This window comes from Bos indicus x Bos taurus, chromosome 16 (genome assembly GCF_003369695.1).
Source record: "Bos indicus x Bos taurus breed Angus x Brahman F1 hybrid chromosome 16, Bos_hybrid_MaternalHap_v2.0, whole genome shotgun sequence".
In the NCBI taxonomy this organism is placed as follows: domain Eukaryota; kingdom Metazoa; phylum Chordata; class Mammalia; order Artiodactyla; family Bovidae; genus Bos; species Bos indicus x Bos taurus.
The window spans coordinates 435,670-458,668 of record NC_040091.1 but is presented as its reverse complement, the minus strand read 5'-3'; the positions used below and the strand labels follow the sequence as shown (position 1 = coordinate 458,668).

The following is a 22,999-nucleotide window of genomic DNA, read 5'->3' as shown; positions in this document are numbered from 1 at the left end:
TTAGGGGAAAAGGGAAAGGATTTAAATTTTTGTAAAAGTAAGTATCTGCTATAAAAGCACAAGTATTGTACACCTTAAACCTTACATACATACACATATTAGAAACAGTCAATACAAAAATAATTATCATTAATTACGGAAGTCACAGGGTAAATCATTCTATTTTCCCCTTTGTTTTATTAAAATTGTGCAGTTTATTACAATAAGCTTGTGCTATTCAGGTAATCAAAATAACAATTTGTATTCATTCTGGACAAGGAAAATCACAATTATTACTTGTGTGTCCTATTTCTGTAGTTTTATAATTTTCAAAATTCCATATATATGTATAATAATCCTTCCTATAGACAGGCAACAGATCATTGCAGAAATATGACCTGTAACCAGTACTCAAAGTTAAAAAATATGATGAAGCTTGAACTGTTGCTTTTAAAGTTTATTCCCATAAAAATATATGTCAGTTTTGTCACATTTCTATGGAGCTGGCTATTTCCAGATGGATAGGGAGGTGCAATACCACTTTCCCCTTGGGAGAAAGCAACCAGATGAAATGTGACCAGTTCTGATAATAAAGTGAAGAAGGAAAAACCAACTCTTAGAACCAAGTAAACAATAAGTCACCAAGATTCTCAGATAATACAGCCATCACAATCTACTAAAATCTAATGGGAATGATTGAATACAGGGGAGATTAAGAGAAAGAGAACTATACTAACAGCAATAACAAAATTCCAGGAAAATTTCTAGGCAGAAGTTGGATAAATCCTGAAACTATCATATGTTGAAAAGATTGAGACAGAAATTAAGAAATCCTCTCTTTTTGCTCTCCCTCCTGCCCGATTAAAAAAAAAAAAAGTTTTTTAGAGAGAAGAAATAACTAGTGGGCGGTGGGCAACATTTAAAAATATTGATAGATCAAACAGATGTGACTTGATCTCTCTCCTTTTATAGAGAAGAGCAAATAAGAGTGATGTCTTGGAGCATTATGACTTTTTTGGGTAGATACTAAAGCTCCACAAGCTAAAAATGTCAGTGGACAGCTTCAGAAAGTATTTTCTCTTTGGCTTGGCAACTAACAAACCATATCTAAACTAGTTACCACATTCAGTGGTAATAGCTTGCCAAAAATCTGTATCTGTATCACTTGTTTTTAAAACACAATGAATGTGTGCAAATACTACCACTGCTTTGTAAATTATGCTGCTGCTGCTAAGTCGCTTCAGTCGTGTCCGACTCTGTGGGACCTCATAGATGGCAGCCCACCAAGCTCCCCCGTACCTGGGATTCTCCAGGCAAGAACACTGGAGTGGGTTGCCATTTCCTTCTCCAATTATAAATTATCTTTATTATAAATATCTTTATTAGCAAGATAGTCTTTTGTTACTACTTTGCATTGTACTATTTCCAGAGCAAGTCACTTTTAATTCTGAGAAACTAAGCACACACAATTTTATTATTTAGAAACATGAAAACAGATATTCATTTACATAGGTATACATGCTTGTCTGTGTGTGTACTTTAGGAGAATATTGCTCTTGTGGACTGAAGTCAACTGACAACGAAGGATGGGAAGGTCAATAATATGTGCAAAATCTTTCCAAGATTAATAGCCTGATTTGGGGAAAGTGAAAAGTGAATATGTCTTCATTGTGCACCTGGATTGTATTAATAGCTATGGATTCTTTGCTGGAAAAGAATTTCAGGGAATAATGGTAGACATCTTCTCTTTCTTTCCTTCTTTTAAAGATATCTGCATATTTATATTTATATAGGTATCATACGTAAAATTGTTTCTTGGAATAGTGTTTTGCTATATGTCGATAGCAAAAGTGTTTTGCTTTATATCGATAAACTATTTCTTTAGCTGTGACATGAAAGCATGTAAGCTTATTTCACTATCATATAATTAGTATAGAGAACATATATAGAAAAAGACTAGTAGAATTGGAAGATAAAGAGAAGGTGAACATATGGTCTAAGGGAAGAACTGGAAAAAAATAAATTATGAAGCAAACTTTTAGAGAGATAATGTTGAAGTTTCAAAAAGGAAGATGATTGAGCTTTGCCATAATAAGCTTTACACACAAAAGATATACATATTTATATATGTACATTTATATTTTGTGTTTAAAGCATTTAGATAGATGATAGATACATCTATCTATCTAGTTTGTGTTTGTGAATGCAGTAACACAGATGCGAACTTTTCTAGGTGGATTCATTGAAGTAATTATATTTAGAATGATTAAGGTTATCATATATGGCCTTCCCCAGTGGCTCAGCAGTAAAGAATCTGCCTGAAGTGCAGGAGCTGCAGGAGACGTGGGTTTGATCCCTTGATTGGGAAGATACCTTGGAGAAGGGCATGGCAACACATTCCAGTATTCTTGCCAGGAGAATCCCATGGATAGAGGAGCCTGGCTGGCTACAGTCCATAGGGTGGCACAATCAGACACAACTGAAGTGACTTAGCATGCACACACAAGGTTGTCACATATTTATATTTTTGTTGCTATGCAGTTGTTCCGTTGTGTTCGACTCTTTGTGACCCTATGGACTGCAGCATGGACTTCCCTGTCCTTCATCATCTCCCGGAGGTAGTTCAAACTCATGTCCATAGAACTGGTGATGCCATCCAACCATCCTGTCCTCTGTTGTCCCTTTCTCCTCCCATCTTCAATCTTTCCCAGCATCAGGGTCTTTTCTAATGAGTCGGCTCTTTGCATCAGGTGGCCAAAGTATTGGAGCTTTAGCTTCAGCATCAGTCCCTCCAATGAATATTCAGGACTGATTTTCTGTCGGATGGACTGGCTTGATATTCTTGCAGTCCAAGCTACTCTCAAGAGTCTTCTCCAACACCACAGTTTAAAAGCATCAATTCTTCGGCTCTCAGCCTTCCTTATAAAGTGTATCTTTGAGGGTCATTATTCTGTGACAGCCGGAGAAGGCAATGGCACCCCACTCCAGTTGCTCTTGCCTGGAAAATCCCATGGATGGAGGAGCCTGGTAGGCTGCAGTCCATGGGGTCTCTAAGCGACTTCACTTTCACTTTTCACTTTCATGCATTGGAGAAGGAAATGGCAACCCACTCCAGTATTCTTGCCTGGAGAATCCCAGGGATGGGGGAGCCTGTTGGGCTGCCGTCTATGGGGTTGCACAGAGTCAGACACAACTGAAGCGACTTAGCAGTAGCAGCAGCATTCTGTGACAGCCAACATACTTGACAAAACAGAGAATCAGTTAGTAACTGCTTCATATATTGGATTTCCATACTGAAAGTATGTGTAAACATTAACAAACCACTGAATATCTTAAATAAAAAGGGAAAGAGCCTTGAGATAATCTCTGTTCCTTTCTTTCAAGTGAGGTCTCATTTAGAATTGTAAGTAAAATCAAATGACTACAAAAAACTACTCTTTTTCACTGAGATAAAGAATGATAGATGACAATGAAAAACATATTAGGAAAAATAGTTAATTGAATTAAAGAATGTTTCTAGAATCTTGAAAATCAAGTGATGAGAATCAAGAAAGGAAAAGAGATAGAAGAATATGTGTTCTATGGAAATTCAGTGCAAAATTAAATGTTCCTTGTCAGCAAATAGTGGCAGGTGCTGTAAGCCAAGGATAAGAGCAAGCATTTATTCATGCATGCGTATCATGAGACATCAAGACAGAATGAACTCTGTCTGAAGGTTTAAGAAGGCAGGGAAGTATGAACGTTGTTGTAAGAGAATGTATATTAATAATATTGTTAAAATAATTTCAATATTTAAATGAATAGCCTTCATTCTATGGAAAACTAGATGTTGGCAAATGCTTCCTTCTCCAAGATTTTTAAAATTTCCAAAAAGACTCCTTGAATCCAAGATATTGTGTTCATTGCTTTGACATACTTAATCATAGTAGGCATTATTGCTGTTTTATAGACAAAGAAATTGATACAAAAGAACAGTTGAGATACTTGAGAATGCACAGATTATAATAAATTCAAAACAAAAATCAGTTATCTTGATTATAGGACTGATACTGTTTCATTTCAATTTGCTTAGCTAAGAGTTAAGGGAAAGAATTACTATTGTTGTTCAGTCTCAAAGTCATGTCCAACTGTTTGCGACCCCATGGACTGTAGTATGCCAGGCTCCTCTGTCCTCCACTGTCTCCCAGAGTTTGCTCAAGTTCATGCCCATTGAATCCATGATGCTATCTAATTATCTCATCCTCTGCCACTTCCTTTTCCTTTTGCCTTCAATCTTTCTCAGCATCAGGGTCTTTTCCAATGAGTTGATTCTTTGCATCAGGTGGCCAGTATTGGAGCTTCAAATTTAGCATCAGTCCTTCCAATGAATATTCAGGGTTGATTTCCTTTAGGACTGACTGGTTTGACCTCCTTGCATCCAAGAGACTTCTTTAGCATCACAGTTTGAAAGGGAAAGAATAGCACTCCCATAACCATTATATCTTCACTTTCTTTATCACCATCAGTAATGTATTTAATTTTTGACACATAAAAAAATAGATGAAGTAGGTTAAGATATTTACACTCACGTGTGCCATGTATGTGTACTCAGTCACTCAGTCATGTCTGACTCCTGCTAACCCATGGACTATATAGCCCACCAGGCTCCTCTGTCCATGGAATTTTTCATGCAAGAATATTGCAGGGAGTTGCCATTTACTTCTCTAGGGGATCTTCCCAACCCAGGAATTGAACCTGCATCTCCTTCATTGGCAGGCAAATTCTATACCAATGCACCACCTAGGAATCCCCACAAGCCCTAGAAAAATAAAAATCCAAATTTATAAATCAAATGTTTTAATTAAACTGTTAACTCTTTTAAAGAGAAATTAACCTGAAGGAACAAAATCTACAAAAGAAATTAAACCTATAAAGTGACATTATCATTAGATAAATAAATGATGTTGTCTACAAGTATTAGTAATAATTTTTAGTTATAGAGACTGAGTATCCCTTGAGTTACACATTTGAAAGAGAGAAGCAGGTATATAGTGAAGTGTTGATTCTTTTTTCTTTCCTGTTAGGATATTTATGATGGATTAATTCTTGATTTTATCTGTCAGTTCAGTTAAGTTGCTCAGTCGTGTCCGACTCTTTGCAACCCCATGAATAGCAGCACACCAGGCTTCCCTGTCCATCACCAACTCCTGGAGCCTACACAAACCCATGTCCATCGAATCGGTGATGCCATCCAACCATCTCATCCTCTTTCGTCCCCTTCTCCTCCTGCCCTCAATATTTCCCAGCATCAGGGTCTTTTCCAGTGAGTCACTTCTTCACATCAGGTGGCCAAAGTATTGGAGTTCCAGCTTCAACATCAGTCCTTCCAATGAATACCCAGGACTGATCTCCTTTAGGATAGACTGATTGGATCTCCTTGCAGTCAAAGGGACTCTCAAGAGTCTGCTTCAACACCACAGTCCAAAAGCAGATTTTATCTGTACCCTCTGGTTAATTTCATATACATTACTGAAAGATCAACTGGTAAGGATTAGTTATATTCATACTAATTTAAATACAGCTTATAGGCAGGCAGTGTTAGGCATTTTTAAAGGATATATTACTATTTGTGATATTAAGTAATTGTGTGTGAATCTTTGCTTTTAAAGTGAAAGTCACTCAGTCATGTCGGATTCTTTGCAACCCCATAGACTATAGGGTCCATGGAATTCTCCAGGCCAGAATACTGGAATGGGTTGCCTTTTCCTTCATCAGGGGATATTCCCAACGCAGGAATTGAACCCAGGTCTCCTGCATTGCAGGCAGATTCTTTATCAGTTGAGCCATAACGGAAGCCCAAGAATACTGGAGTGGGTAGCCTATCCCTTCTCTAGGATCTTCCTGATCCTGGAATCGAATTGGGGTCTCCTGCATTGCAGGTGGATTCTTTAACAACTGAGCTATCGGGGAAGCTCTTAATTTTCATCTAAATTACTAATCTATTCCTTGATATTAAGTGTAAAAAAAGAATCCATACATAGATTTTTTTTTTCATTGCAACTTTGTTAATTCCAGTAAGCTCTAGCAAAGATTCTAAGTAGGAAATGCATTTTGGAGATCAGTATGAAGCACAGTAATGAGAGCAGTATGACATTGCTGTGTCAGATGTTTGATATTCAGTTTTTATAACTCTTGGAAGAAGTGGGAAGAAAAGATCCAGGTATCCAGCTCCCTCTGGTTACACATGGAATAATTTTTTAAATTTACACTGAGAAAGTGGATGTAATGAAAGGTTTTTATTCTATTTTAAAATTATTATTCACAAACATATGACTTATAATTTAGACTTGGGTTCATTCCTCATCACATATCTAATAAAAATTCTCCCATGAGAAATGAGTCACAAATACAAATGGTGGTACCAGCATATTTGTAAATAATTTACCAGTTATCAAGGCAAAGTATTTTTTTTTTCTACACATTTTAAGCAAAATTCTAGCGGTTTGTTTATCTGAAAGTGTTAGAGTTGGGTAAAATTTAAATGGCTATGAAAAAGTGGATTTGTTTTAAAGAATAAAACACAATTAATTAATTTTCTTATTTAAAATGTAGTCAAACTGACTTTAGGCAGAAAACCTCAAAATACGTAATAATTGTAAATGACAATATAATAATTGGGAATAATTACACTATCAGTAAACATGGGAAGAATGAAATTAAATCATATTTCTGTGAGCCCTCTGAGACAAACTTTAAAAAGTGACCTTTCACATCTTCAGTGTTTTCTTAAGTAATAATTTTTTCAAAGCTGCAATCACATCCTTAGTCCTAAGACTGTATATCAAGGGGTTAAACACTGGTGTCACAGCAGTGTAGGAAACAGAGCATTTTGTCGGTTCCTGCGGAATGATTTGATTTGGGGCGTAAATCGGTAATAGTCACGGAGCCAAAGAATAAAAGCACAAGGGTGAGATGGGAAGAGCAGGTGGAGAAGGCTTTGGACCGGCCTGTGGCTGAGTGCAGCTTTCAGACGGCAGAAATGATTTTGACATCAGAGCCCAGTATCAGGAGGAAAGGAATCATGGCAAACAGCGCAGCAACCGCATAGACACAAATTTATTAAGCGCAGTGTCCCCACAGGCCAGGGTGATCAACGGGGAATATCACAGAAGAAGCCGTCGATCTGCTGTGAAACACAGAAGGGCAATGAGGACACCCGGCATGTCTGTGCTGTGGGAACTGGAATTCCCGCACCCAGGCGCCAGCAGCCGACTGCAGGCCGGTCCTGTGGGTCGTGAGCAGAGGGCGGCGCAGAGGCTGCACGTGGACGCACAGGACACGGGCCTCGCCCCCAGGAGGAGCGCCCCCGGAGCAAGGAAGAAGCGCGTCTGATGGCGCAGCTCAGCGAAGAAACGCTTCTGTCCTGAGTCCAAAGGGTCACTAGAATCCTAGGGAGAGTGACAGATACGTAACAGATTTCCAGTGACGAGAAATTTGCAAGGAAAAAATACAGGGGCGTCTGGAGCACAGGGTCTACCCTCGTGATTATTATGATAAGACTATTTCCCGTTAAGATGAATATGTAGATGAGAAAGAAAGTTCCATATAGAAGTCCTTGGAGGTTTGGAAGATCCGAAAATCCCAGGAGAACAAATGCCATGACTGAAGAGAAATTGCCTTCTGCTGTTTGATCTCCTGGAAGCATCTGCAATATATATATAAATACACACACACACACACACACACACACACACACACACACACACATAAAATCAATGTAAAATCCTCTATCTCTCTGAGTTGCAGTTTGCCAAGTGATAAAATGTGTGCACTGCACTTTCAAAACTCACTAATTTGAGTCCTAGAAAAGCATCTAAATTTGATATTAAGCCATAGTTTAAAGAAGTTCATTCTTTCACGAAAAATTATCCATCAGAAAAGAGTAATATCAGGAATTAGGTCTGCTGATACATGGCTGTATTTTCCCGTTACTGATAGTGAAATAATTGATGCTGCATTTTGTTATTCAGCTGTGTGAGGCGAATATATAGCAAGAAATCTGACAATTTTATTTAGAATGACCTTTCCATCAATTCTTTCTCATGTTATTTCTTTTAAATTAATTGCATTTATTTATATTTTGATTTAAGCTATCCAAATATTTTTGAGTCATGCAACTATAATTAAAAAATAAGCCAGAAAAAGTGATTTGGGGGATGATCTTTGTGATTTTTTTGTTATAATATTTGGTATAGTCAGTTTATTTCAATTGAAAGAGTCAAAAAGAACTCAGCCAAAAAAGGTTTTTATCAAATCTCAAACACTGATTTTGCATTTGAGTGATAATTCCTGCAATCGGCAGCCATGCTTTTAATAAATTTCAACATAAAAATGTTATATAAATTGACTAAGATCAAAGTAAATAAAAGGCATTATTAAGACTAAATTTTAAGCATGTACAACTCAAAAATCCAAGTTACTTTTACGGCAACCGATAATTTCAGGGGAACATAGAATGTATCATTTACATATACTTCTCCTTCCTGGGAACTAACATATATAAATAACCCAATAAGTATTTGATTTACGAATGGATAACAATAGCCAATAGAAATTAGATTACTATATCCTCAACTAAGGATTGGTATGGGATGCACTATTCTCATTATTGTGTTTTGTGTTCACCTCTCTCTCTCTGCACATTGAAGTCTTGTCTTAATTCTTCTCCAATATTGTAATAATATCCTTCTTCCATATTTTTATTAAGTAATTTGGGGAAAACAAATCAGAGAAAAGTAAAAATAACAATTGAAAAACAAATTGGAAATTAGCAGTCTATAACTGAGTACTAATTTGCTTGACTAAGATTTGAGACAAGTTCTTAATAAGATGCAATGATAAGTAATTTTTGAAACTTCCACACGTATTGTGAATATTAAATAGAAATTGCATGATAAAACCTTTTCAAATGTAGAGAAGTTATTAAGCAATTTCTATCCAATTTCTAATTCCCTCCTTAAATATTATAGTAGCATAAAATCTTTCCTTCATATAAAAATACTGAGGATTTTCTCCATGAATTTGAAATGTTTTCCAGGTGGTGTCAGGGATACCATTCATGCATGGCTTTATTATAATACTGAAAAATATTATGTATTCATCTATGACAGTGAAAGATGTATATACTGATCGCACGTTGTGTTGGACTCATATTATTTCTGTTTTAATAATCTAAAACACTGAAAATGGAGTTACAAAGAAAAAGTGTACAAACCAAACAGTTGGTGACTACAAATTCCATTCTAAGTCCACTATTTATTTCAGACTTTAACAGTTTCTATTTGTGCTAAATGATTTTATGTTTACTTTCCAAAACAATTTAATTGAAATTACAGTGTTCTGCAACACAAGGGGTTTCCCACATGGCACTAGTGGTAAACAATCCACCTGCCAGTGCAGGAGATGCAAGAGTTGCAGGTTCGATCCCTGGGTCTGGAAGATCGCCTGCAGGAGGAGATAGCAACCTTCTCCAGCATTTTGCCTGGAAAATTCCATGGACAGAGGAGCCTGATGGGCTACAGTCTAGGAGACTGCAAAGATTCAGACACAGTTGAGCACGCATTCACACATGCAATACAGAGATGGTGGTATTATCCACCACATCTACTATAAGGCTCTCCACATTTTATTTTCTCAAATGATACTTAAGCAATAAAACGATTATGAGCTGGATGAAATTCAAGCAACATAAACAAAGAAAATAAAGAAGAGGACAAGAGAAAGAGAGGGGAAGAGAGGAGGAAAGAGGAAAAAAGAGGGAAGAAGGGAGGGAAGGAGAGAGGGAGGGAAGGAAAGAAGGGAGAGAGAGATATGGAAATTCAACCTATGAATTATTCTCAGTATTTTCATAACAAAATATTCACCTTAGTGAATCCCTGGTGGCTCAGCGATAAAGAATCCACCTGTAATGCAGGAGACATGGGTCCGATCTCTGGGTCAGGAAGATCCCCTGGAGAAAGAAATGGCAACCCGCTCCAATATTCTTGCCTGGGAATTCTCTTGGGATGGAGGAGCCTGGTGGGCTGCAGTCCGTGGGGATCGCAAGAGTCAGACAGGGCAGTGACTAAACCACCACCAGTGTTTTCAATCTCCGCCTAATACTGGAGATGAGATTAGTATTGTGGTTTGATTGTATACTTATATCCCTTCACTGTAGATAGAGAAAGGCAGTGTCACGTCACTACTCTGAAATTAATTCTACTCAAACTTTTCTTTTGCAGAAGTCCTTCCAAGTGAACAGTAAACAAGCTTGATTCTTTTAATTGAGGCTTTTTGTTTGTTTGTTTGTTTTTCCTTTAGGTTGGCTTCTTTTCTTAGGGACATACGCCAATTTCTCTTTTACTTAGCTAATGACCTCAGGGCTCTAACTCCCTCTGGATGAGGACAAAGACAGTTATATTCGTAGTCTGATTTTGTAGTATTTGTTTAATCAGAAAAGTATAACATCAATGATTTTTCTTTTAATGCCCTAAAATGTTAGATTCCTCTTCAAGAGGACTTTCCTTTTGGCTCAGATGGTAAAGAGTCTGCCTGCCTGCAGTGCAGGAGACCTGGGTTTGACCCCTGGGTCAGGTAGATGCCCTTGAGAAGGGAATGGCTACCGACGACTCCAATATTCTTGTCAGAAAATTCCATGGACAGAGGAGCCTGGCGGGCTACAGTCCATGAGAACAAAGAGTTGGACACAACTGAGCAACTAATACTTTTCAAAGTAGTGTTTCTTCAGAAATAATACTGTATTTCATTGATTGTAGTATGCAAACACTTTTAAAACGTTTAAAAATAAGCCAATTACTGCCTTCTTCAGTAAGTTTTTCTACATTTAGAATTTTCTTCAAAACTGCCTCAACTATTTTAATAACTTGTTACATCAAAACTAACAATTCAAAATTCTTTTAGTCATTTATCTCACTAATTTTCTAACAGAATAATGAAGATGTTGCCTGACATATAGTCTAACTTGTCAAATTTAATATATTATCTTAATAGCCTGTAAATATTCAGGTTTATAAACTTTGATATTTAAGATGTGATTAACAAAGAGAATCAATCTAAAATGTAAAGAACACTTTTGATGTAAGAGTTCACACTTACCTTCCTGGATTGGAATGAAGTTATTTCCTTCTTTGATATGGAGTATTTTAAATGTTGTTTTATTGATATTCAACTTTAAATAATTTGAATGTTAGGTGTTGCAAATGTCTTTCTAAATCATTTTTTCCCTCCAAAGCAAATAGTGCTCTTTAAGTAGAAATAGATTTCTTTCAGCCTTGGGAATTAGTTCTCTCCCGTATCAATGTGCTCTTGCCTGGAGAATCCCAGTTAGCAGCAGTTTCTCATTAAATTTAACAATTGGATATTTTAAAATTAATATATATTAACAGACACAGACATAGATTGCTTCTGCTGCTGCTAAGTCACTTCAGTCGTGTCTGACTCTGTGCGACACCATAGATGGCAGCCCACCAGGCTCCCGCATCCCTGGGATTCTCCAGGCAAGAACACTGGAGTGGGTACAGACATAGACTAGACATCTAGATACAGATACAGATACAGATACAGATACAGATACAGGTATAAATATCCTGTGGCTTCCCAGGTGGCGCTAGTGGTAAAGAATCCGTCTGCCAATATGGAAGACCTAAAAGATGCAGGTTCAATCCCTGGGTTGGAAAGATCCCCTGATAGTTTGTGAGTTTTGAGGAATCAGTCCATTTCATCTTATTGGCAATTTTATAGATACAGAGTTAGTAAAAGCATCTTTATTAATCCGTTAATAATATCTATAGATTTCAATGTGCCAACTCTCATTCTTTGTGTTTAATACATGTGATATGTCTTTTTTCATTGTCTATTTTTTAAAAGTAATATCTACTTTATAAAATTTACGAAGTATCTGCTTTTTACTTGATTGCCTTTCTGTATTTTTTTTTTTTTTTTAGTTTTGGTGATTTCTACGCTTTTTGTTTTTTCTTCCTTCTGTTTGATTGGATTTATTTCATTATGACTTTTAGAATTTATTGTGGTGAAAACTTAATTTATTGACTTAATATGTTATTTTAATGTTCTAAATGTTCAGTACTATAACATTTTGGTTAAGTACTGCTTTGGCTGCATCTCAGAGATTGTGATATGTGATATTTATACTAAGTAAAAATGTAGATCAGTAAGAGGAAGACCTCCAGATACTTGAAAAGTTACATAACATATAGCTCTTCAATAGTGATAGCTTTCAATCCATGGACAAAATATTTCTAAAATGTATTGTGCTAACTCTCTTTCTATTATTCTTTATACAAGTCTGTTTATTCCTGCTTACATGTGTGCATGCTTAGTCATCTCTGCGACACTTTGGACTGTAGCCCACCGGGTTCCTGCTTCCAGCTTGTACACCTGAAAAGGAATAAGTGTATGTTCCCCTTCCCCTCACTCCCCTTTCTGTAGTCTAGGAGACAGTGAGGTCTACCTGGTTAGTGTGAATGTGGAGATGGAAAATTCATGTTGAACATGACCTAATTCTCCCAAGTCTTCTAGATTTCTTACTTTTGAATTTTTAATGACAAAGACAATTCTCTTCAAGACATTATTCATTTAAATCTTTTTTAGAACATCTTTATTTTTATTTTATAGCATCAGTAATATGTAATCATAAATTTCTGATTTTACAATACTTCTATTTATTAATAATAACAAAATACAGGAAAAGAGGTAGAAAATTTTAAGGAATACTATGGACAGATATGATTTTGGTTGTCGTATGAAACTCCTCCAGTGGCAGACAGAAAGGTTTAGTTTAATTAAGAAATGACATGGGGAATAAGCTGATCCCAAGGGTAAAGAATATTTTATATTTAAAGAGCACTATTTTTTATGACAAGGAATAGATTATAGACTGTGGTTAGCATCTGTTCCAAATAAATGTAAATTGCCTAATTGCCAAAACAAAAAAGGTTTCACTTTTTTTCTTTTAACTCTATCTACAAAGGTAAGCATGCATTTAGCTTCAATTCAAACAGATAGGCATGAATCATTTTTTCCAAAGCAAATTTAGCTTTACAAATATCTATGTACATTTAGCATCAGCAAAAAAGGCATTCGTTTCAGAAGAATTAAAAATAGATCCTTTCCTCTTGCTGCTGCTGCTGCTAAGTCGCTTCAGTCGTGTCCGACTCTGTGTGACCCCATAGACGGCAGCCCACCAGGCTCCCCTGTCCCTGGGATTCTCCAGGCAAGAACACTGGAGTGGGTTGCCATTTCCTTCTCCAATGCATGAAAGTGAAAAGTGAAAGTGAAGTCGCTCAGTTGTGTCCGACTCTTCATGACCCCATGGACTGCAGCCTACCAGGCTCCTCCATCCATGGGATTTTCCAGGCAAGAGTACTGGAGTGGGGTGCCATTGCCTTCTTACTGTTAATTAATTTAGAAAACCCTGATTCAGATAATCTTTTTACTTTTCTTATTCTCATCATTATATTATCAAATGAGAAATTACAGAGTACTTTGTAATATGCATGTGTGTGCTCAGTCGCTTCAGTCTTCTGACTCTCTGGGAACCTATGCACTGTAGCCCACCAGGCTCCTCTGTCCATGGCATTCTCCAGGCAAGAGTACTGGAGTGGGTTGCCATGCCCTCCTCCAGGAGATCTTTCTGCCCCAGATCGAACCCATGTCTCTCATCTATTACATTCCAGGCAGATTCTTTACCACTGAGCCACAGGAAATGTCTTATGATATATTTGGCCAATATATCAAAGATTAAAACCTCATTATCATTATCATCAGTCATCTTAAGTATTAAGATTTATTAAGTGATTACTACATAGTAAGCATATATTTAAGTAGTTTGCATGTAGTATTAAATCAGGATATATCACAAAAACATTTTAAAAATTATTTAACTAAGTTGTACGGTAGTAAAAGGAATTATTAAAATGTGTTCTCATCCAATACCAAGGGAATAATTTATTTGTTAAAATTAAATTCTATGTCAAATGAATGAGAAAATATTAAAGTAATATTGGCATGTTTTCCTTTTTATCCTAAAGGAAGCAGGCTTCTGAACTGCATTCACCAATTTTAGGTTTTCATTTCCTATTTCAAATTGATTTCATAAACTTTCTCTAAACAGTATTAAATGCATTATGATATAGCTGATTTACATATCATAATCCCTACATCAAATAAAATTGTCATTTCAGTGGAAATACTGGAACAATAAACATGAATTATTTGAGCAAAAACACAAGTGGCTCTATTTAGATGAATTATATAGTGATTTTCTCTTTGAGTTGTATAACGAGAAGCATTGACAGTTTTCAGAAGTCAGAGAAACCAACAAATATGTCACAAGATTTGAGGAAATCTTTGAACCTGAGATTGAGTTTAGAATATAAATACAGTTTGTACAGAATTTGAATAATTGTAATATTTCTTACTTTAGAAATGGTTTTATACAGACAATTCTATTTATTATTCATAAAAAATTTTCATTTCACAAATAAAAAGTTGAGACAAAAAATATTTTAATAAATGTGGAGCACTCCATTCTTGATATTAAGTTTTGCTTTCTTACTTTTTCTGGCTTTTCTTTGACATCTTAGTTTCAGTATGCTTTTCAAATGTACTATCCTACCCGAACAGCAAGGAATAATTTATAAAGGGGATTAAAAAATGATAGAAAACTTTACATACATAAACAGCAGATACAATAATAAGAATAAAGCAGAAGGCAGTTTCTGCGGGAAATGGGTGGCTCAACAAATGTAGGTGCATGCTGCTTGCTAAAAAGATTGATGATTCATTCAACAAGCAGTTTTAATCAGTATCCAAGTACTAGACTCTACATTGATTTAAGTATGTGAATAAAATTTGGTAAAGGTGTTGGGACAAGGTATTGAAAAAGGAGGCATGATTGCATAGACTCATATATAATGCATCTGTCAGCCACTAGCTTCTGACCGTTTAAAAGACTCATTCATAGCATTTTTGCATTTCTAACAATCACATTTTTATTGACAGAATTGTATAATAATGGAAAAGTTTGAATACCTTTACTACTGTAATGTGTAGTTTAAGATATTGTAGATGGTACATATATAAATATTATATGGCTTCCCTGATGGCTCGGATGATTAAGAATCTGCCTGCCATGCAGAAGACCTGGGTTTGACCCCTGGGTAGGGAAAATCCTCTGAAGAAGGGAATGGCAACACACCCCAGTATTCTTGCTCTTGTATGGACTATTGGTTCTACCCCATGTTTGTCTACATTTTTGCAGCAGAAATCTTGACTTTTGTCCTCACTTAATATCCTTAGAATATGTAATTAGTTGTGTATCTTATTTTCAGTGACTTGTTTTCTATTGACTTTCAAATAAGTTAACACATAATATGAAAATACATGTATAACATGCTGAAAAAAATGAAGCAATTTACTACTTCTGCAAGAATGAGTAAAAAGAGTATAATTTCTAAATATACAGACATGCTGCTGCTGCGGCTGCTAAGTCGCTTCAGTCGTGTCTGACTCTGAGCGACCCCATAGACGGCAGCCCACCAGGCTCCCCGGGCCCTGGGATTCTCCAGGCAAGAACACTGGAGTGGGTTGCCATTTCCTTCTCCAAATATACACACATGCATGCCCCACAAAAAGTATGCTTGATCTCTAACAGGAAAGAGAGGAAGGAGAGATTTACATTTTCAGTGGGAATCCATGTTTATACTTTGGAAATGAAGTGAAGTGAAACTCTCAGTTGCTTCTGGCTCTTTGTGACCCCATGGACTATACAGTCCATGGAATTCTCCAGGTCATAATACTGGAATGGGTAGCCTTTCCCTTCTCCAGGGGATCTTCCCAACCTAGGGATCAAACCTAGGTCCCCCACATTGTGGGTGGATTTTTTACCAGCTGAGCCACAAGGGAAGCCCAAGAATACTGGAGTGGGTAGCCTATACCTTCTCCAGCGAATCTTTCCAACCCAGGGATCAAACAGGGGTCTCCTGCATTGCAGGCAGATTTTTTACCAGCTGAGTTATCAGGGAAGCCTGAAATAACCTCCGCCCAAACAGGGACTTGAACCCTGGACCCTCAGACTAGAAGTCTGAAGCTCTACTGACTGAGCTATCCGGGCTCTTATACCTTGGGGGAAATTCCAAAGAAGCAATCAAATTGATTCATCTTTAATGTATTCTACAAGTTAATGAATCACATTTAGTGGAAGAAATGTACTATGCGTTGCCCAAAAAGATCTACAGAAAAAATGAAAGAAGCTAGTAATATAGTTAATGCAAAAAAGGTGGGAAATCTCAACCTATCACATTCACATGCATGATTAACACAAACACATGCAAAAAAGGAAGAATGAAAAAGTTGAATGGGATCATCAGTAAAACAACAATTGTTGAGGATGTGGGTAATTTAGGAAGATCTCACAGATGAGTTGTGGGTGGTGTCTCTTTCATGCAGTAAGTGAATTAGAGGTGAACATTCTAGCCAGAACTGCTTTTGTGAACATAAACCTGGATGTACTTGCCTCTTTCATCTTGAGTGTTCCTGGACCAAAAGAACAGCTTAAAATTCCTTTTCTCTCAACTGAGAAATCTGAATAGAACTTATCACTACTGATTTATGGACTTTACACGGAAATATACATGTTTGAAAACTAGTAACATCCCATAATATTATATAGTCAGCTCATCAATTTTATTTATAAGAAAAAAATGAAATATGTAGAATGTTAATGCCCAACAAGACTTTGGAAATACCACAGGAAAACCAACACTTTGAAAATTAACTATATTCATCCCTAAAACTATCTTAGGTCACTTACAATATATTTCACCATACAATCAAATTAACTTTCAACTGACAATAATTAAACACAGAATTGAGAGGTGAAGAGAAAAACATAGGCTATAAGAGCAAAATCACTAATGTAAATGAATTTAACTCAAATTTTTGCATTTTTGAGCATTCAGATGAAGAAGTGAAGTGAAGTCGCTCAATCGTGTTCGACTCTTTGCGACCCCATGGACTGTAGCCCACCAGGCTCCTCTGTCCATAGAATTCTCCAGGCAAGAGTACTGGAGTGGGTTGCCATTTCTTCCTCTAGGGGATATTCCCAACCCAGGGATTGAACCCAGGTCTCCCGCATTTCAGTCAGACACTTTACCATCTGAGCCACCAGGGAAGCCCAAATTATAATCACATATCTTCAGAAAAAGTGATAATTCATGGCAGAAAATAAAGATTAAATGGATAACTTTTCTTACAAATTGATTTCATAATGATGAAAAATGTAATTCACAACCTGTTAGGCACCTAGCAATTATAGGTTTGTTTTCTAATGGAATTGGAAAAAATGAATGGTGTACCATCTTTTATATATATAAGGAAACAAAAACCAAAGAAAGTGAAATAACAGTACTTTTGATTGAATCATTCCCACAGATGAAATATGAAGAGATGGAAGCAGAAGACAATGTATCCACAGTTATACAATTTGTACTCCTGGGGTTTTCTGACCTTCCAAACTTCCAAGGGTTACTGTTTGGGGTGTTCTCCATCATTTACATCATTATCTTAACTGGAGATAGTCTCATAATAATACTGCTGCTGCCGCCAAGTCGCTTCAGTCGTGTCCGACTCTGCGACCCCATGGACTGCAGCCTACCAGGCTTCTCCGTCCATGGGATTCTCCAGGCAAGAACATTGGAGTGGGTTGCCATTTCCTTCTCCAATGCATGAAAGTGGAAAGTGGAAAGTGAAAGTGAAGTCACTCAGTCGTGTCTGACTCTTAGCGACCCCATTGACTGCAGCCTACCAGGCTCCTCCATCCATGGGATTTTCCGGGCAACAGTACTGGAGTGGGGTGCCATTGTCTTCTCCCATAATAATACTAACTATGCTTAACCCAGCTCTGCAGAAACCCATGTATTTCTTCCTGGCAAACTTTTCCTCCTTGGAAATCTGTTACGTGTCTCCCTAGGATTTTGGTGAACCTTTGGACTCAGGAGAGAAGAATATTTGTCTTGGACTGTGCCACCCAAATGTGCTTCTTCCTTATCCTTGGAGCCACTGAGTGCTTCCTGCTGGCAGTGATGGCCTATGACCGCTGTGTGGCTGTCTGTGACCCTCTGCATTATCCCCTGGTCATGACCCCAAAGATGTGCCTCCAGCTGGCTGTGGGCTCCTGGGTCAGTGGAATCCCAGTGCAGATAGGGCAAACATGCCAGATCTTCTCTCTGCATTTCTGTCATTCAAACGAGATTAACCACTTCTTCTGTGACATTCCCCCCATTCTGAAGCTGGCCTGTGGAGACACTTTTGCACATGAGCTGTCGGTCTATGCAGTAGCTCTGTTGTTTGCTGCCATCCCTTTTTGTTGAACCTTGCCTCCTATAGCCAAATCATTTCCACTATTCTGAGGTTGCCAACAGCCAGAGGACAGGCTAAGGCCTTCTCCACGTGTTCTTCTCGTCTGTTGGTTGTGGTGTTATTCTTCAGATCTGCTGCCATTACCCACTCAAGACCAAAATCCAGTCATTCTGCAGGAACTGACAGACTCCTCTCTCTGTTCTACACCATAGCGGCTCCGATGTTCAATCTCATGATATACAGCCTTCGGAACAAGGATGTGATTACAGCGCTGAGAAAATTATTACTGATGAGTTTAATTATAATTATAAATGTTTTAGTTGTTTTCTAAACAGGTAACAGAGAAACATTTTCAGCTTCTATCTTCCCTCTTTAAGGAGTTAGCCACTTCTATTCTCAGATGCACTTAGGAATACTTTAGAAAACTAATCCACAATTTACTGGGCTTGGATAAATACCAGATAAGTGAGTCGTCAATCCTCCATGTCTAAGGAATAATCCTGCCTCATGAGTTACATAGTAATTTACACGTTAAAAAAGCAAAAACAAAATTGAATCCAGTAAGTTTTTTGGCTTAAATATACTAGAAAATATGTTTATTTATCTAAATAATTATCTCTATCTCCACACTTGGATTTGTTGGCGTTCTTTGATTCTATAGCACAGAAAATGACTATAAGCAGTTGAAAATTGAATGTTTGAAGGAGGGATTGAATGAGTGAATGGGTAAATGAATATTGCTAGTGCCAACATCAGACTGCTAGCAAAAAAATCTAGATTTTTCAGAGAACCAATAATATTGGGAGCATATTTGCTTATCCACTATAAACTCACATGAAATTACTGCAATCATAAAACCAAAAGAATAGCAGTCATAGACTTTGTTCTCTTCCTAAGTGCATGATAAAAACAGTACCTTCCTACTCATCTTAACTGGTTTATTTTGCACATATTTGCATGTTCTACTTAGCAAATTTGATCCAAAATAATTTGCTTTGCATTATTTCATCCTTTACATAACTGGATTCTAACAGCTAAGTCTGTCAATTTGAATTTTTAAAAGAAAATATATATGGATATAAAAGTGAAGAAAAGTTTTAGAAGTTATTTTCAGAATTACCCACAGTCCGTACAATCGCATTACATTAGTGTGTCTGGACTAACCTCCCATGTCTTTATCCCCTCCTTTAGTGTTGAAAACTGTAAATCATTGACTAATATAATCAAGGAAAGTGAACATATCTCACTAGGATTATGAATGCCCATCTTCCCAATTCCATCCTCAAATCAGCAACATTAAGAGATGATTTGTTGTAGCTGTCCCTGAGAACTTCTGCTATAGTTCTTTTGACAATTATTCCATTCTCTAGTTTTAGTTTCAATTATAACCTAACTGTCTTTATCCTGGGATGTACTATCATATGGTGTATCAGAGAAAAATTTATGGAAGTTAATGGTTCAATCAAATGAAGACCACATAAGCCAGTCATGCTATTTCATTGGGAGATTGTGATAGATATTCTCTCCAGGTGAAATGAATTAGAATCCCTGGAAACAAGTGCACTACATTAGTTGACAAAATGGACTTTATAGATATGATTAATATCATAAATCATTGAAATGGGGAGATTATTCAGGTAGAACCAATCTGATCACATAAGCCTTAAAAACAAAGAAAAGCAATATTCAAAAAATGGGTTATCACAGATGGAACAGAGAAAAGGAGGGCTCATTTTGTCAGTGCTGGCTCAAAAGTCTTTTGGGACAAAGAGCAAGGACTGTCCTGATCTCTATAAAGTGAACATGGCATTTGACCAGTTGCCAGCAAGGAATTAGTCCTCTGTTCGACAACCTCAAGGAAGAAAATTCTGCCAATAATTTAATTGAACAAGAAAGATGGAATACTCACTAGAGCAAAAAAAAAAAAAAAAAAGAATGTGGCCCTCCCAACAGTTTTGACCTATCATCTACAGACCTCCAAGATAATAAACTAAAACTGCAAGAGACAGCTAATACACAGAAGATAATGATGTCTTTCACAGAAAATAATATGAGATGGTGTAGACTTGCTCAGGATATACAAATTCAAAACTTCAATCTCATAACCAATTTAACTGTACTATAAGAAGAGACTTCCCTTGTGGCTCAGATGGTAAAGCGTCTGCCTACAATGAGGAAGACCCGGGTTCAATGCCAGGGTCAGGAAGATCTCCTGGAGAAGGAAGTGGTAACCCACTCCAGTATTCTTGCCTGGAAAATCCCATGGACAGAGAAGCCTGGTAGGCTACAGTCCATGGGGTCGCAAAGAGTTGGACACAACTGAGTGACTTCACTTTCCTATGAGGATTTGAAATATTCAATTTCTCAGCCTCCTTTCCAGCTGAGTATGAAACAATGACTCAATTTTGGCTAATAACATGAAGATAGATGTCAACAAGTGTTCAGTCTTTTGTTTCCACTACTTTCATCCTTTGTGTTAGTCCCTCAGTCATGCCCAACTCTTTGTGACCCCATGGACTGCAGTCCCCTAGGCTCCTCTGTCCATGGGATTTTCCAGGCAAGGATACTGGAATGGGTTGCCATTTCCTTCTCCATCTTTCATCCTTGGAAGGGTGCAGAAGTCATATCTAAGAATGGGAAAGCAGGAGAGCATAAGGAACCTGATACTCCAATGTCTTTATTTTTAAAGTATAAGACTAATCAGACCACCCCACCAGAAGTGCTCTGTGAAGCAAACAAATGTGTTTTATTTCACAGGCTTAAATACAGTTCTAAAGAAGAGTATATCTGCATACATATTAATGTTTCAAAATGTTTGGTGGTAGTAGACAGTACCTCTTTTGTGTCTGTTCATCTGGTGAAAAGCTGTATTGTGGCAGGAGATTTTTCTCAGGAATGTAGATTTTGGTGTTTTTTTATTTTTATTTTTTAATTGGCGGATAATTGCTTTATAATGTTGTATTGGTTTCTGCCACACAACAAGGTGGATCAACCCTAAGGGTACATATGTCCCCTCTCTCTTGAACCTCCCTCCCGTTCTCCACCCCATTCCACCTCTCTAGGTTGTCATAGAGTACTGGGCTGAGCTGTGTTATGCAGCAACTTCCCATTAGATCTGCTTTGCACATGGTAATGTAAATGATTCAGTGCTACTCTCTCAATTTTCCCCACCCTCTCCTTCCCCTGCTGTGTTCACAAGTCTGTTCTCCATGTCTGCCTCTCTTATCCTGCCCTGCAAATAGATTCATCAGTACTATTTTTCTAGATTCCATTTCATTTGCATTAATATACAATATTTGTTTTTCTCTTTCTGACTTCCTTCACTCTATATAGCACTTCACTCTAGATTCATCCACCTAATTAGAACGGATACAAATTCATTACTTTCTATGACTGAGCAATATTCAATTATATATATGTACCACACCTTCTTTATCCACTCATCTGTCAGTGTACATCTAGGTTGCTCCAATGTCCTGGCTATTGTCAATAGTGCTGCATATCTCCTTGAATTATGGTTTTCTCAGGGTATATACACAGGAGTGGGATTGCTGGGTCTTATGGAAGTTTTCATGGGGATGATTTTGATCACTGCCTCCTTTATATTACAGACTTCCATTTATAGTTCTTTAGGCAATCTGTCTATCAGATCTAATCCCTTGAATTGATTTGTCACTTCCACTGTATAATCAATCATAAGAGATTTGATTTAGGTACAGTGCCTGATGAACTATGGAATGAGGTTCATGACACTGTAGAGAAGACAGGGATCAAGACCATCCCCATGCAAAAGAAATGCAAAAAAGCAAAATGGCTGTCTGGGGAGGCTTTACAAATAGCTGTGAAAAGAAGAGAAGTGAAAAGCAAAGGAGAAAAGGAAAGATATAAGCATTTGAATGCAGAGTTCAAAAGAATAGCAAGAAGAGATAAGAAAGCCTTCCTCAGTGATCAATGCAAAGAAATAGAGGAAAACAACAGAATGGGAAAGACTAGGGATCTCTTCAAGAAAATTAGAGATATGAAGGGAACATTTCATGCAAAGATGGGCTCGATAAAGGACAGAAATGGTGTGGACCTAACAGAAGTAGAAGATATTAAGAAGAGATGGCAAGAATACACAGAAGAACTGTACAAAAAAGATCTTCACAACCCAGATAATCATGATGATGTGATCACTGACCTAGAGCCAGACACCCTGGGATGTGAAGTCAAGTGGACCTTAGAAAGCATCACTATGAACAAAGCTAGTGGAGGTGATGGAATTCCAGTTGAGCTATTTCAAATCTTTAAAGATGATGCTGTGAAAGTGCTGCACTCAATATGCCAGCAAATTTGGAAAACTCAGCAGTGGCCACAGGACTGGAAAAGGTCAGTTTTCATTCCAATCCCAAAGAAAAGCAATGCCAAAGAATGCTCAAACTACTGCACAATTGCACTCATCTCACATGCTAGTAAAGTAATGCTCAAAATTCTCCAAGCCAGGCCTCAGCAATATGTGAACTGTGAACTTCCTGATGTTCAAGCTGGTTTTAGAAAAGGCAGAGGAACCAGAGATCAAATTGCCAATGTCCGCTGGATCATGGAAAAAGCAAGAAAGTTCCAGAAA

The 22,999-nt window shown here is 37.3% G+C and overlaps 1 non-coding gene and 2 pseudogenes across 1 annotated transcript; 1 reads left to right on the top strand and 2 right to left on the bottom strand.

Annotated features, from left to right (window-relative positions):
• Positions 1-6,725: 6,725 nt before the first annotated feature.
• On the bottom strand, positions 6,726-7,618 carry LOC113907035 (annotated as a pseudogene).
• An 8,456-nt stretch (positions 7,619-16,074) lies between these two features.
• On the bottom strand, positions 16,075-16,147 carry TRNAR-UCU. The gene has a single exon. It is a non-coding gene; the product is annotated as a tRNA-Arg (tRNA).
• Positions 16,148-17,457: 1,310 nt separating this feature from the next.
• On the top strand, positions 17,458-18,724 carry LOC113907034 (annotated as a pseudogene).
• The last annotated feature ends 4,275 nt before the right edge of the window (positions 18,725-22,999 follow it).